The 16,681-nt window shown below is 44.9% G+C and overlaps 1 long non-coding RNA gene across 2 annotated transcripts in view; it reads left to right on the top strand.

The window, feature by feature from the left end:
• LOC104857384 overlaps positions 1–16,681 on the top strand; it is a 40,855-nt gene that overhangs the window by 9,205 nt on the left and 14,969 nt on the right. For both annotated transcript variants that reach the window (XR_778840.2, XR_778839.2), the window contains exon 2: positions 1,655–1,813. This is a non-coding gene — a long non-coding RNA (uncharacterized LOC104857384). The remainder of the gene's footprint in view (positions 1–1,654; positions 1,814–16,681) is intronic.

The raw sequence follows: 16,681 nt of genomic DNA, 5'->3' as shown, positions 1-16,681 counted from the left end.
AGACACCTCCCTCCCGGGGGTGACCCTTGCCTTCTCAGCCTCCTTTTCCTTTAGGATTCACAGAACCCAACTTGAAAACCCCTGACCGTCTGATTTGGCATATGAGGAGAAATAATTGAGTCACAATCAGAGTTATGGCCACATGAGAATTGTAAAAGAAACGAACATTTAAGTCGGTACAGTCACTAATTGTACAATAAACTCCCTTTACCTCTGAAGCCTCTGTTTGGGTATGAATAAGCCACCTCTAAACTGACATCTCCCTCGTGTCATTGGTGTAAGAATCACACGGGAGGAGACCTAATCCAGGCTCCTGATTCTGTCATCTGACAAAGGGATCCCTCCAGCCTACACTTCCTCCTTGAACTGGACGTAGGCAGGACTGAAGATTGAGCCACCTGCCTGGGATTTCTACTTCAATGCCAAATAAGTGCCTCCGACTTAATATGTTAAACTGAACTCCTGGTCTTGTCTCCTCTCCTTGCCATTTGGTGATGGCATCCTCCCTCCTCTCTGGCCAAGACCTTGAAGTCCTTTGTGACTTTCCTGCTCCTCTTACATTCCATATCCAAATGTTGGCTCTACCTTCAAAACAGATGCACAGTCCGGCCCTCTCTGCCCACTGCCACTGATGGCTCAAGTCCCCTGGACTCTTTGTCCCCTGAATTCCTGCCTCTGAGTTTCAGCTGCTCTCCCTTGTACCTTCTCATTCTGCCTTGGCCACAGGAGCCAGACCGATTCTTCTGGGACCTGGCCAGTAGAAGGCATATCCCTTCCTAGAGCCACCGCTGGCTCCCAGCTCCTCAGGTCTGTGTGTCCACCTGCCTCACTGCCCCTCCTCGCAGAGCCTTTCGGCAACCCTCCTGCCTCAGCCACCATGATGGCTCCCTCTCAACTCCAGTCTTTGCTGAAGTGGCATCATCCTAGGAAAACCTTTTTCATATTCTGAAAGTCCTTGCACACCATACAAAATTTCTTTATCTTTTTCCCTGCCTTATTTTTCTCCATATCAAAACTTGTATCTGTTTTACTTTCTTTATTACCTGTCCACACCAACTAGACTCTGAGCTCCAGAGGGCACAGATGTTTTCTGTGTCAGTCAATGCTTTACCTTCAATGCCTAGGAAAGTTCCTAGCACACAGAAATCGCTCAGCAAACATTTGTTGAATGAATCATACATATAAAGCTTTTAGCAGCATGGCATATGCCCATTAAATGTCATTGTTGGCAGGCATTTTTAGCATTATTTTTTCTCTCCAAACTCTTCTGCCAGAAGCAATTTCTGAAGAACTATTCGCGTAAAAGGGAACTGATTTTCAGCTTTTATTTTGAGCAAACAATTTTAACATTCTCTTCCTAAGCCTGTGTTTCTTAAATGGTTTCAATGACTGAGGGTTGGGATATGAGGAAGAGGAAATGAGGAACTTGTCAAAATTATGGTTGAAATTTGGAGGGTTACCCCATATAAAGTATAGATTTGCTGTAGAGAAATAGACATGTACAGGCAAATGAGAACTAGAGTTTTAATTATTTACATACGAATCGAGGGCTCCTTACACACATTTTTTGAAAAATTAAACATAGTAATTAGTTTCCTTAGGCAGAACTGTACCAAAAGTAAATTATCACAACTCTTGCTTCCTTTCTACTTAGGCAGTGGAGATGCCAACCCGGTATCTGTAAAGAGCACACGGTCTTGGCGCACAGGGCTGGTCACAGGAAAGCTTCACGAATGAAGGGCCTTCCGGGTGCACGGTGTCCTTGGAGTAAGATGAAGGCAACAATCATTAACGCTTTAGGATCCAGGAAAAGGTATGTCTGTGTTCAGAATTTCAGTATCAAAAGACACTCTGTCTTCAGTCTACTTACGTTAAAAATAAGAATGATTTTAGCACCATGTAATTACTAAGTAAAAATTAAGACTCCAGGTATAAGGAAGAATGCAAGACAAAAGTATAGTTTTATAATTACATTTTTTGTCAGTACTGAGCATAGAACTCAGGGCCTCACACTGAACTACACCCCCATTGTATTTTTTTTTTTCAATGAGACAGGGTGTCACTGAGTTTACCAGGCTGGGCTCAAACTTGTGATCCTCCTGCCTCTTGTCTCTGAATAGCTAGGATTATAAGCATGTACCACCGTGTCTGGCATTATTTTATTTTTAGCTGGTCTTTAGGTGTGTAGAGAGATGATGGCTTATTTAGTTAGTTAGTTTTTTGAGATAGTGTCTCCCTACATATTTAGGCTGGTTTTAAACTCACTCTGTAGCGCAGGCTGGCCTGAACTCTTAGCGATCCTCCTGTCTCAGCCTCTGAAGTACTGGGATTACTGGTGTGCACCTCCACAGCCAAAATGACAGGTGATGGTTTCAAATCAAATGCTAATGTGAGGCACCCTAGCACATGGTAAGTGTCTTCCAGAAGAAGGAACAGCAAGTGTAGAAGCCTTAGAAGGATTCAAGGAACAGGAAAGGCCAAGATTCCTGGAGGTACCTCTAGAGTCCGTAGTCACGCCTCCTCCTAACAAGGGATGGGGAGGTCGTGGAGCCACTGGAGCTCTTGTGTGCTGCTGGTGGAAATGCAAAATGGTGTTGGTGCTTTGGGAAGGACTGTGGCCATTTCCTAGAGCGAACTGCACTGCACACATGGGCTGGGGATGTCGCTCCAGGTATTCGCCGAAGAGAGAAGAACCCTCATGTTCACACCCAGCCTGTCCATGAATGTTGATAGTGGCTTCATTCACAATTGCTCCAAGCAAAAAAACAAAACAAAACAAAGCAAAAACCCCAAAACTCAAATGTCCTTTCGACTGATGAAAGGGTAAACTATTCGTGGCACATCTCTATGTAATAGAATACTATTCAGCCATAGAAAGGAAACAAACTACTGATACATGAGTGAATACGTTAATCCTAGTACGCGATGCCAGGCAGAAAAAAGCAAGACACACACACACACACACACACACACACACACACACACACATGCACTGTATCACTGTAGTTGTATAATGCTCTGAAGAGGAGGAAGTGTAGGGACCAAAAACATCTGAGTGGCTGCCAGAGCCCAAGGCCCGGGAAGTTGCTGTGTAAAGGACAGGCAGCAGTCTGGGGAGATGGTGTAACCACTGTATTTGGAACGCAATAGTTTCACATGATTGTGTACATTTCCCAGAACTCATAAAACTGTATACACACACAGAGAAAAGGGTGTATTTTACTGTATATAAGTGAAGCCACAATTTTTGAAGAGCAAATGGGAACCTTTTTCACCAAGATAAGGTAAGACTGTCAAAGTGCAATCACATTGTTGCCACACTAAGTTAGGGGCTGAAGTTCGTGTTCCAGAAGAACCGCTTCTTTTGTGACACTTACAGCTGTTCCCTTCATCTCTGTGGACCGAGTGCCTGTTCTACATCTTGCAGGTTCTGAGGGGGCCTCAAAGGACGGGACCCACTCCTGCATCCCCAGTGCTCCCTTTCTTTTCTTCTTTTCCTTTCCTTTCTTTTCTTTTCCTCTCTCCCTCTCCCCCTCTCCCTCCCTCCCCCTCTCCCTCCCTCTCTCTCTCCCTCTCTCTCTCCCTCCCTCTCTCCCTCCCTCTCTTCCTCCCTCTCCCTCCCTCTCTGTCTCCCTGTCTCTCTCCCTTTCTTTCTCTCTCCCCCCCCTTCTTTTTTTAACTGGTGAGTGAACACACAGCCTTGCTGGACTACATTCCCAGCCCTTTCTTGCTATTGTTGTTTCTAATTGTGAGACAGGGCTTTGCTATGTTGCCAAGCTGTGCTTTAACTTGTGATTCTCCTGCCTCAGCCTGCCAGAGTCCTGGGATTACAAATGTGTATCACCACGCTCAGCTGAGCTTGTATTGTCACTAACAAATAAGTAAACTGATTTGCACAAAGACAAATATAATATTTAAAAGACCATGGCACAGTGATAAGTTGTTCTGAAGAAACTAAGGCTTGGTGAAGGGAAAGAGTTTTGGGGAAGGAAGGTTACTTTCGGGAGAGTGTGTAGGAGAGAATTCTGCATGGAGAGGATAGAGTTTTCTGTTGTGCTGCTGCAAGGGACCATGGGAATATCTGGGGAACAGCGAGTGTGTGCACCCCGAGAGAGAGGAGAATGAAGCAGATACAAGAAGCAACAGGAAGGCCAGGTTTCCGGTCTTGTCCATCCAGTCCATAACCATGTACATTCTAAATTCATTTTAATTTATACCTGCCAGAATTATAGCATTCCAGGGAAATTGGTCTGGCCGTCCCAAAACGAAGCATCGAGGTACAGTAACGCATGACTATGGTCACAGGAAAGGCGGGAAAAAAAAGCTCAAGTGTGTCAGTATCTCGGTTAGGCAGATATTGTACTGAAAAGACACCAGGAAACTCCTGGCCACGTTGGAAATGTGACAGTGGATAAACCTGCCCTTCCCCAGCTGCTCAGAGCCCCTGCCCGTCGTTTGGGGCGTTGTTGGCAGAGGGCGCTCGTCTCAGTGCTGCCTTGTGTGCTGGGCAGTGATGGAGATGGCTCAGGGACCCAGAAGTCACCTGGGCTGGCTTCGGGGAGACAGATGTTAAGGCAGTAGAAGGCAAGGATGAAGTTGTGGCTTGCAGTGTAAGAGGGGCCACAAGCAAATTTTTAAAAATTAAAAATGTTTCCTTTTGCTTCTTGCCTCTACTGTGGCTGTCACAGTGTGTGGAGGGGACGTCCCCTCCTCAGATGTAGTGAGCTAAATTGTGTTCACCCAGATCTGTGTGGTGAAGACCTAATCCTGTCTGGCAGAATGTGACTCTGTGTTTGGAAATCGCCTTTCAAGAAGTTAAGTGAGGTCATTATTGTGGGACATAAACTGATATGACTGGTGTCCCCATAATGAGAGGAGATTCACACACACACACACACACACACACACACACACACACACACACATCACCCAAGGACAGGTCTCCAGCCTGCAGAGTATGGGGGTGACCTGGCATTGAGGCCACTCGTCTGTAGCACCTTAGTAAGGTGGCCCTAGAAGTGCCTTAGAAGGCATAGTCCTTGGCAAGCCCTCAGCCCCTGCCATCCCAGGGGCCACTCTCCACTGTCATGACACCCAATGGCACACAAATCCAGGACCACCCACAGCCTCACTCTCCCACACCCTGAAGCGGAGTGCCAGCCTTGCCAATGTGCTCCCCAGGGGTGTCTCCCACTTGCCAGGTCTGACCGTGGTTCCCTGGCCAGCCTGAGCTCTTGTATCCCAAGGAGGGTGCTCCCTGCTTGTCTAGTGACTGTGGACAAGCTGTGGCCCGGGTCACTTCAGAAACTTGTCCACCATCCAGGGGGTTGTGAACTTCTCTTGGGAGTTTTGAATCACAGCTTGAGTAGAGGGACTGCTTCTTTCTCCTTGAGCACTTTTGCTAGCCATGGAGTATTTTAAAGAGTTTCTTACGTAGTCATCCCCCTATTACAGTTACAATTCATAACAAACTTCCCCTTTCGGGATTATGCTTGAACTTAGGTCTGGCACCTAGTATGAGTGATATGGGGCTGGTGCTGAAAATAGCCCTGGGACACAGAGGTGGGAAACTGTTGGTTCTCAGGTTCAAGCACAGTACCAGTGGGAAATGGGCAGCTGGTGACCTGTGGCATCACTCATGCATGGGTACTTGCTGTGCAGTGCCAATGGAGCAGGTGTTTCTGGAGCCCACAACGCATTGGCCTTACCTGTTCTGGAGGTCACAAATGACCACACAGAGTGTGGCATGAGACCTTTCTGTGCACACATCAGGACTTGTAGAAAGGAAATGACAAAGTCCAATCCTTTAACTCTGCTCAGGGCATTGTTAGTGAGCGTGAGAGCCTCCATGGCAATCCTAAAAGAATCTGTTACTTCTTGAAGCCAGAGAGCTGATATTACTGTAAATGAAACATAAAACTTGCAGAATGGTTTGCTGGGTTACAATCATGGTTGAATTTGTAGTTCCTGAGCTTACTTGTCCCGTGGCAAGAGCTGCCCTCTGTAGAAGACCAGCCTTCCTTGGCATAAACACCTCCAATAACATCATCTGGGGCAGTGCATTACTAAGGGTTACTCATTCTCCAAAACCCTCCACAACCAACTGTAGCCACCAGGTCATAACTGGTGTCAATTCCCATGGAGGACAGGTACACACTGTGACCTAGGAAGACAGCATTTGTATGCCAAAGGAATGGTCACAGTTTTGTAATATATATCATCAGAAACCTGAGAAATATGTGTGGAGGAACACCCTAAAGATTTTAGAATAAGAAGAGTGGAGTGGAGCACTAGGTCAAGCCAAGCGCATTCACACAGTTGCCCTTACTAGAGAGCTTCCAGTTGTCATAAAGAGAGGATGCTAGATGCCTGGCAAATAAGAAATTTGGTCCACTTTCACCCCCCACACATACAACTATATTCCCTCCACTAAGGCACGTTCAGCCGTGAAAATCTCTGTGTTGTCACCTTTGTTGGCTGCATGTGACTGTAAAGGATGTCACCATTGAGTCAAGTGAGGATGACAGAATCTTAGAGTGGCAGAAGCAAAGTGGCAGTACTCAACCATGTGGGCATATCTGTGGTATGAGGCGGTACAGACATATCACTAATAAGTTGTCTTGGCTCACAAAGATCTTCGGCAGTGGCTAATTGATCATGGTGTCCTGTACTAGCCAGTTTCCTGTCACGGGGACAAAATATCTAGCATCTGCATAAAAATGAGGAGAGGTTTATTTGGCTCATGATTTTGATAGGCTCAGTTCGTGGTTGGCTGGCTCCAAGGCAGAAATGGTGGAGGGTCTGGTGGAGAAAAGCTGCTCACATCATGGCAGCCAGGAAGCAGGGAGAGAGAAGGGAGGAGCTGGGAACAAGAATACACCTTTCCAGTGACGCACCTCTTCCGACCAGGCCATACCTCCAAACACATGAGACTCTTGGGGGACATTTTAGATCCAAACCATGATATATCTGTATAAAATAGATGGGGAGCCAAATTTATTGCTTGATCTGTATTATGAATAAAAACTTAAGTCTGATAGAAAACTGGCCTGTGTTGTCCTAGTGGAAAGTCACAGCCTTCTGATCAGTTTTTAGACTAAAGTGTACTTACAGACACAGAAGTTCTGGATTGAAGGTTGTGTCTCTTGGGCCACCCTAACCAGAGCCACCCAGACAGGGGAACTCTGGGAAATGTAGTTCAGTCTAGCCATGTTGTTAACACATTATAAACCCACCACACCTGGGAAAGGACAGAGTATGGATTTCACTGAATGTGGTCTGAAGTCCCAGCCCCACAGTTAACTGTGGCTGTATTTTCCCTCCCTGGGGCACAAGGTGCTACAACCCTCATCCCTGGCCTGGGTGTCATATTCCTCCCTCTGAGGCCCAACAGATGTGGGGCAAGGCACTTGGCAACCCGTGGCAGATCTGCAGTTTGGGGAAGAAGGATTAGGGCCACTTCTCTTTTTCCCTCTGGAAGGAGAGGATCCTGGGAAGTGGCAGGAGATGGAAATAGGGCTTGGTGCCTGTCTGTGCAGGGTGCTGTGTTAGCAATCAACCCTGCTCTTATGAGGGTTGTATGAAACATCCCCTCACCTCCAGCTCGGATGAGCAAACCTCATGGTTTGAATGGAACTGAGGTGTTTCTAGGGGCATGGACTTTCTGAGCTACAACTAGAAAAATCTGGGCAAACCAGGGCTCCCAGAATCCAGCAGTTAACCACCAGGCCAGCAGCAGCATTGTCTGGGAAGATACAGAAACAGATGATTTGCTCCAATTTCATCTCTGCCATTAAAATCTATTTTAACTCCAGGTAGTTTTTTTGTTTTGTTTTGTTTTTTGAGACAGGGTCTCTATGTAGTTCAGGCTGGCCTGGAACTCACGATGTAGCCTGGGCTGGCCTCAAAATCATGGTGATCTTCCTGCCCCAGCTTCCAGAGTACTGGGATCACAGGTGTGCCACCCCTCCTGGCATAAGTAGATTTTTTTTTTTTTTTTTTTTTTTTTTTTTTTTTTTTTTTTTTTACTCAGGATAGAACCAACTGTGTTAATGTAAGTAATTCTTTTATAAACTATAGGTCAAATTTTAATCTTTTAGTCGTTAGTATTAATTCCCATCAGATGAGCGTATTTACCAGAAGCTCAATGCCTGGCTAATTAATATGAAGCAGTCTTAACTAAGAGAATTACATACGGTCCATTTTCTTTGTTTTCAAAAAAGTACTGCTTAAAAAGTATTTCCTTGCCGGGCTTATGGGTCCACACCTATAAACCCAGCACTCTGGAGGTTAAAGCAAGAGGCCACTGGGAGTTTGATGCCAGCCTGAACTATATACTGAGGCTCTGTCTCAAAAACCAGGGTGGGGGGAGATTTCCTTAGAACTTCCAGAATATTTGACCACCAGCAGAAACCATCGGTTATCAAGGGGAACAGATAGTATGTAGATAAATTTAGCCTCATGAGATGGGGAACTCTCAGATTTTTAACAGCTGTTCACTAAGCTTTCATTCTTTAAAAAATACTCAGTTCTCCTTTTTGATCCTTTGATTTCTTACGTAGAAAGGCTGATAGTGAATTAAAATAGTGAATTTGTGATGTCTTTGGTAGTGGTTTATTAATTACAGGAAAGTAGAATGTGGAAGATTCAAAGTCCCATGATGTGCAGATCTGTCAGGAGGAGCAAATGAAGCTAAGAGTTGACACCCAGGGAGTGGGTGATCCTGTGGCCAGCTCCTGTGCTAAGCAACTCGTTTTTCAGGGGAGAAGACTTCAGAGAGCCTTTTGTTTCCACATCGGTCGTTTAGCTTCTTCATGGACAATAATGTAACCAGACGCAAAGGAGTTGGTGGGGACTCAGGAGTTGAGGACAATGTTTTGAGCCACAGCTAAGGCAGAAAAGAACTTTCCATTTATAATAAGACCCAGACACAGGAAGTGGATGCCCCTAAATAACGTGTGATGAGAGCAGCGCAGGACCCCGAAAAGAGGATCTGCGCCATCCTAGCAATGGTCCCAGACCACAGGCATCAGCCCTGCTTGCCAGCTGCCGAGTGAGGAAGTCGACACTTGGGACATAGAACTGTGCACAGTGCAGGTTGGGTTCGGTTGGTCTTAACTCCTTTTGCTTCTCCATCAACTCTGAACCCGTGGAATACCTGTGGGAATATTCCTGTGTTGATAGCTGCAGAGGATCAGGCAGGACAGTTACCACCTGGTCACAGTTGTCCCTGCTGGTGCCTCACCTTCTGTGTTTGCAGTGCATGTATAATGCTTTCGATATTCACCTGTGAGACAGACAATGTGATGTGTGTGTTGGCTTTAATCTGGAGATAGTAATTTAGCATTGGAAGTCCCCTAACCAGGCATGTACTCTTCTGGGTGTATGGAACCTTGGGCCAGTGGTGCTATCTCAGTATGCCAGCTATGGACAGACCCTGACCACACCCCCCCTCCAGTGCAAGGCGTCTGCATCCGAGAAGGGGTCTCCTCTTTGGTTCACACCTCTTTCCTCTCCACCTTTTTGAGACCCTGGAGACTTTATGCTTGCCTGCCTAAATGTATTGCACAGAGCATGCAGCCTCTGTCCTTGCTCAGTCCTTCCAAAGGCAGACTACAAAGCTGGAGTAAGCACCACTAGTCCCTGGGATGCTCAAGGGACACTTTTTACAAGGTGTGATTGAAATATATAGTGAATGTTTGTATTTTAAAAATTATTGCCAGGCATGGTGGCACACACCTGTAATCCCAGCACTTGGAAAGCTGAGGCAGGAGGGTCACTGTGAGTTTGAGACCAACCTGGGCTACACAGTGAGTTCCAGGTCAGTCTCAACTACATAGTAAGACCCTGTTTCAAAAAACAAACAAAAAATTATTACAGTGAAATACGCACTCACCGTGAACCCCTCCTCAAAATACTTCCACTCACTTTGAACACACTTAGCCCCTCATTCTAGCTGTTTTCTGAAGCAGTTCTGGAAGTCCTCTTTTGTGAGTGTCTTTACAAGTTGTGGTGAAAAAAATATGGCAAATGCTACTGCTGTCCAGTGGAAAGGCAGGCCTGTAAAAACACGATGCTGTGTCCCCATCCACGATACTCACCAGCTCTGGCACTGTGTGACTTCCGGCTCTTCCGCAGAGTGGAAATGACCACGAAAGGGAAACTGTTTTAGTCCAGTCAGAACGTCATGATGGCCACACAGCACCAATAAACACGTTCAGGAAAGGGGACTTCCTGAACTGCAAGAACAATGGGATAAGAATGGTCGACGTGACGATAGGAGGGTTTTGTGGGAGATTAATGGCAATGTATCATTTACTGTGCAAAATTTTAATAATTTAAAGGTTCACCATATTTTTCAATTGCACCCTCATGGAGAGGTGTGGACGGAGCTGAGGTTGTGGCACAGGCTGCCTGTGCACGTGCACCCGCCGCCTGTGAAGGATGGGATGGGACAGAAACAGAGGGGATGGGCAGCTGTCTGTCTCCATGCTCCTGTGCAGAGCCCCAGGGTGTCCGAGAATTCTACACTTGAGCCTGCCCTTCGGGGTTATTATAAAATTATAAGGGGTGGGGATGCAGCTCAGAAGTAGAGCAAGTGCTTAGCATGAACAAGGCCCTGGGTTGGACCTCCAGTACCAAAAACACAAAACAAGACAAAAGGTGTGTCATGGTAGGAGTGCAGGCACAACATCCTGGATCTCAGCTTGGTATTCAGACCTACATTATGTTGGCTTCCATTTGTGATCTTGCCCCACACCCAGAGGAGTTCCAGGCTCCCTCAGAAAGGGTGGTATTTTGAGCCTATGCCAGTTTCTGCGGTACAGATATGCCCATCATGGGTGACTCCAAGCTACCAATGTGATGTCGCTGAATGTGGAGTTGGCACAGTCGCCTGTCTTGAGCCAGGATGGGCAGACCACAGCCCTGCCAGATGCACAGGTCTCACAGTGGACTGATCTGCCGCTCATCATCCTATGTGCCTCTCTTCTCCTCCTACTCTTTCCCTCCTTCCCTCCTCTTTGCCCTCCTAGGCGCAATAGAACTCCTCCTGCTTGGTGTACAATAATTCACAGATTTAGTATTTTTTGTTTCAACTCCTCAAATACTGGATGCCTGGTGCAAAGTTAAGCTGGGATCTCAGGATCGAGCCCTGGCCTGGGAATGAGTATGGAGGCCTTCAGGGCCGAGGGAGCCATGAGTCCCCCATGGAAGGGCAGCTTCCCATCTGACACAAAGGACCCGGTCCAAGGAGGAGATGACAACACAGAGTAGTTGGGAGAGGTCCTGGAGACTTTTCCTGGACAGCACGGAAGGGCCCTCGCATCACACTTCCTGTGTGCGATGGGTAGAGCTGCGAGTTCACGAGGCCCAGTCAGCCTGCTGCACCCTGGTCAGAGCAGAAATGCCACTGAATGCCAAGAGGGTTGACAACAGCAGAGCCCACTGTGACCCGTTTCAGCCCCACACAGACCTCCTAGACGCCCCTTGACTGGGGAAGCAGAAAGGAGGAAATGCCAAAAGAACATTGGGCTAAACAAAAGCAGTCTCTAGACTTTTTCTGTGGACAGAGTTATGAAAGTTTTTTGGTTTTGTTTTTTGAAGGGGTGAGGGTAGAGTTTGAACCCAGGGCCTTGAGCATGCTAAGCATGTGCTGTACCTCTGAGTTACAATAATGACGCGGTTCACAAATGCTTCTATGTGCAAACAATTTGGTTCACAAGCAAGAGTGTTTGGCACAATTCTCAAATTGCATTGGGTGACAAACATAACCACAGCCATCTTCCCCACACAAACACAAATGTAGCCATCTTCCCCCAAATCATACAACAAATGGTTTGTAAATGGAGGCGCCGTTGTACATGCCTAATCCCAATATATTTCTGAAATTAAGTTCATTTTGGCATTTTAAATCCAAAGATTTCTTCTTAACTCCCCTTATATCATGCTAATATTTGTTTTCTCTTACTGACATCTTGTCCCTAAAAACATTTGTATACTTGCCTATTTATTTTATAATGTTCATAAAATAATTTCAAAACTCTATTATTACTACTATCAAGACACCTACTGAGAGACATACATGAATTTTTTGTAGTTCTTTTTATTCTTAGAATATAGTCCACTAAATATGTACAATCAGAATACTATATTAAACACTTCTTGAAATAACATTTTTCTGTGATTGTTCTCAATTTAATATACAATTATAGTTTATATGTTTCTGTTTTGCAGCTTGCTTTTTATCTTTAGTTGTATTTTTAGAATATGTAAAGCATTTCCACAGTTCACAAGTCACAAGTATTTTAAACAGATGCACTTAGAGAAGTAGCTCTCTGGTTCCTCTTCTCTCCTCCCTAGTCCGCCCGACTACACCCACCTCATAGGTAACATTTCATTCATTTCTGGATCATCCTTTCTATATTTCTTTTTAACACAAATTTAAGTGTGTGTGCATTACCTTGTTTCTCCAAAGCTCTGCTAGGAAGCGTCCTGTGCAGGGCCCTGCTGGCATGGCCGTAGAGCCTTCGCTGAGGCTCAGTGATTCAGGTCGGGTCTGGAGGTGTGGACAGAATGTGTTCCTCCAAAATGGCACGTTGTCATCTTAAGCCCCTGGAGGATGGCATTGTGAGTTGGGGCCTTTGGGAGGCTCTGAGGTCAGGAGAGTTGGGCTTCAGGATGGAATCAATGCTCTGAAAAAGGACCCACAGAGCTCTGTTGCTTCTTTCTGACCCCTTAGAGTAACGAGGAGGAGTCAGCAGTCCATGACCAAGGAGAAGGCCCTTGCCAGAGCCCACTTGCTGATCTCACCCCAGGATCCGGAACTGTAAGAGGCTTATTTCTGGCTCTCAGAGAGCAGCCAGTTGCTGGCTCTTTGTTACAGCAGCAGGTAGATATAGACAGACAGACAGACAGGTGTTATGATCAAAATGTACAGTGAATGTTTAAATTATAGTAAAAGACACATTGCCATTAACCACCCTCTCCTCTCTTTGAACACATCCCATCATTCGCACAACTTTCTGAAGCAGTTCTGGAAGTCCAATTTTATGAGTCCTTACAAGGTAAGATAAAAAATAAGGGGAATTCTGCTGCTAAGTGCCATCCAGTGGGGAATCAGGCTCATAAAAACATTACAGTGTATCTTCATTCACTGGATCTGGCACTCTATGACCTCTGACTCTTCTCCAATTCAAAATGACCATGAAAAGTAAATATTTTAATTGGTTCAGGACATTAAGGGAGCCATGACACCAGCTGAAAGACACTCATGGAAGAGTATTGCTTCATAAAATATGGGATAGGTAAGTTGAAAGCAGGACAGAGCATTTTGAGGGAGGTTCTTGGTGCTATCTCTTTCATTGTGATAAATTTTTTTATCACCATAATGTGAACACCTTATAGATATTTAGATGCTGGGGTAAAACTATTATATAGAGTTTTTTTAAAACAAAAACAGCAAAAAGATTTATGAAAAATTTCTAAGTGTATACATCTTCATGTTATTATACATAACTCAAGGACCTGCCCCTCAATCCTGGAGGTACAAAGTAGGGGCTACAGTGGGTCAGGTGCCCAGGGCAGGGCTGGTCTTACAGAAATTACTTGTGCAATGTAAAAACATTTCTATATATTAGACAACTGTAGATATATAAGTAGAGTAAATGGAATATATACACATATTTAAAAAATTAAATATGGGATGTGAAAGAAATTTTGAACTTAAGAAGTGAAACAGGAGGTTTTGAATCATTTCCCAATGCTCCCAGGGGTGCGTTCCCATTCTCTCCATGGAAAAGTGGCAGAAGTGCTGGCTCAGATCATAGGTTGGGCCTGTGCCCAGGAGGGAGTGGTGGGGACTTCTAGAAAAATCACCACTTTCCTGTGAGCCAGTCGGGAGCCTCCATGGCTCCTCCCACCACCCGTACCTTTGAGGGGAGCATTTTTTCAAGCTACTCTGGGCCTGTGTCCAATGTACTGGGTAATTTCCTTGCTCGTAGCCCTTATTACTGTTTGCACGTTATTTGTGGTCTTCCTGGTCTTCTTTAATGCAGTTGCCCCTGTATGACTTGAATACCTCTTACTGGTTTCTACAAATTTGCTTTCTTCAGTACCCAGCAGGCAGAAGAGGCAGACTGCTATCCTTGTAGTCATGACGTAGTCCCTTGGTTTGGTGCTGGCTAGGCCTAGTGCAGCCTCCACTGTCCCTGGGCAACCCTGCAGAGATGAGCACATGTCCCTGAGGGCCTTCATGGAGGCCTCTGCCTATGGGCATGGAGCTGGACTAGGCTCCATGATAAACACATTTTCCCCTCATTGCCCAGTTTCCCAACCATCAGACAACGTATGCACTTTGACTGGTGTTAAAGGTAAACAGAGGCTCAATAAAACTGTAAAGGGTTCATTTGAACAAACAGCAATTTGTGAACCAGGGCTCACCTAACTGAAGATAGTTTGGGACTCCAAGGGAATTCAAGGGGACAGCTCTTGGGTGAATGAGAAGGAGAAGAGAGAAGGTGTGATTTGGTAGAATTATAGAGGATTTATTTGGTGTGTTCTGTTATAAAATAATTACCCATTATATAAGGTAGTTTGTGGCTTCTGAGTGGTGGTGTTTAAGTTTCATTTCACTTAAATAAGGGCTTTTATAAGAAACAGCCTAAGTTCTGTTTCACTTATGTTTGAAAGCAAGCAAGGCAAAATCTGGCTTAGCTGGTTTTGTGTAGTCATGGGTCCACAAGTGCACTCTCTGTTCTAATGTGCTTTATCACCAGTAGTAGAGGAGGGTAATCACAAATAATTCTTGTAATGCCAGGTGTGGTGGCGCACACCTGTAATCCCAGCACTGAGGAGGCTGAGGCAGGAGGATCACTGTGAGTTCGAGACCAGCCTGGGCTACACAGTGAATTCCAGGTCAGTCTCAACTACACAGTGAGAGCCTGTCTCAAAAACCAAAAAAAAAAAAACCCAAAAGACCTGGCTTGGACTCAGAGCCACCTCCGCTGCATGGCCCAGCCCAAACCACCATTTCCAGCGGGCACCACTGAGCACCATCACCCCCACCCCCGGCTATTAGATCCCCTGATTGAGCCAGTCCTTGGACGCACTCTGCAGAGGCATGGCAGGCTATAAAGGGTGGTGATTGATCCTATTATGTTTCTGATTGTATCGATAGGGATAAAGGATAGGGATTGATTTGATGAGTTGTTTTCTCAATTATGAAAATGAGAATGTCTATAAGTCATTAGAGAATCAAAGACTGGGACACAACGATATCAGGAAGATTTAATGACCCAGAGATTGGGCAACCCAACAGCAAAAATAAAGATGAGAAAACACTTAAGCAAGCCACAAAAACAGACTTCCAGTCCACCACTGGCAAACAGTAGGGCAAAGGAGGATGAAAAATCAGATAGTGAACCTCCAGGACACTCAGAACTCACAGCACAGGAAGTAAAAAAACTGATCAATCAAGTTCTAGAAAAATTCAAAACAGAAATTATTTCCCAGTCAACCATAGAGATGGTGAGCAAAGTGAAAGACATGATTTGAGAATCCAGAACAGAAACTGACAAAAAAATAGATGAGCTTGGGAACATAATAGAAACCATGAAGGCCCAGAATAAGAAAGAAATGGAAACAATGAACACCCAACATAGGAAAGAAATGGAATCCATTAAACAGATTCAAACAGATATCCAGGAGATTAAAAACTCTATTGAAGGGGGTGAAGGGAGGGCAGGGACAAGGGGAAAAAATGAGAACCAAGACATGTCATGTAGAGGTACAAATTCCCAACAATGAATGTAACTGTACTGTATCCCTAAAATGTACCAATAAACTCAATTAAAGCTGAAAAAAAAAGCTCTATTGAAAGCATACACAACATAATAAAAGATTGTGAGAATAGAATCTCAGATATAGAAGATAGGATAGCAGACAGTGACCATGAAAAGAGAGGTCTCTTAAAAACAGTAGGGGAGCATGAGAAATCAATCCAACAACTCCTAGATGATGCAAAGAAGAATAACATAAGACTGATAGGTATCCATGAAGTACCAGGAGAAAATGCAAATGACTTAAAAAAGCTGTTCAAAGAATTAATAACTGAAAACTTTCCAGAGGGGAAGAATTAGACATACAGATAAGCGAGGCATATAAGACACCAACTAGCCACTATAAAAAAAAACTACACCTAGACATATAATAATCAAGATCCCAGAAACCCAAGAGAGGAACAAAATACTACAAGCAGTAAGAGAAAAGAAACAAATCACATGCAAAGGAAAGCCCATCAGAATCACAGCAGACTTTCAACACAAACCCTCAGGTCAAGGAGAGCCTGGAGTGAGGTATTTCAAGTCCTAAAAGAAAACAACCTACAACCAAGACTGATGTATCCTGCAAAACTCTCTTTCAAAATGGATGGAGAAATAAGATACTTCCATGACAAAGAACACTTGAGAAACTTCATGAATACTAAACCAGCACTACAAAGAATTTCAAACAATATCCTAGAAAAAGACAACAAAGATCACAACATCAGGAGGCCCAGCAGAGCAAATCAAATAGCCAAGGCAAGAAATTAAAAGGAGAGGACAAAAAATAAGAGTCAACCAAAGGACAATAACATGACAATAATAAGTCAGTACATATCAGTTATAACCATCAATGTCAATGG

Source organism: Fukomys damarensis, unplaced genomic scaffold (assembly GCF_012274545.1).
Source record: "Fukomys damarensis isolate Sample0158 unplaced genomic scaffold, DMR_v1.0_HiC HiC_scaffold_37, whole genome shotgun sequence".
Lineage (NCBI taxonomy): Eukaryota > Metazoa > Chordata > Mammalia > Rodentia > Bathyergidae > Fukomys > Fukomys damarensis.
This window is presented reverse-complemented; position numbering and strand designations above follow the sequence as displayed.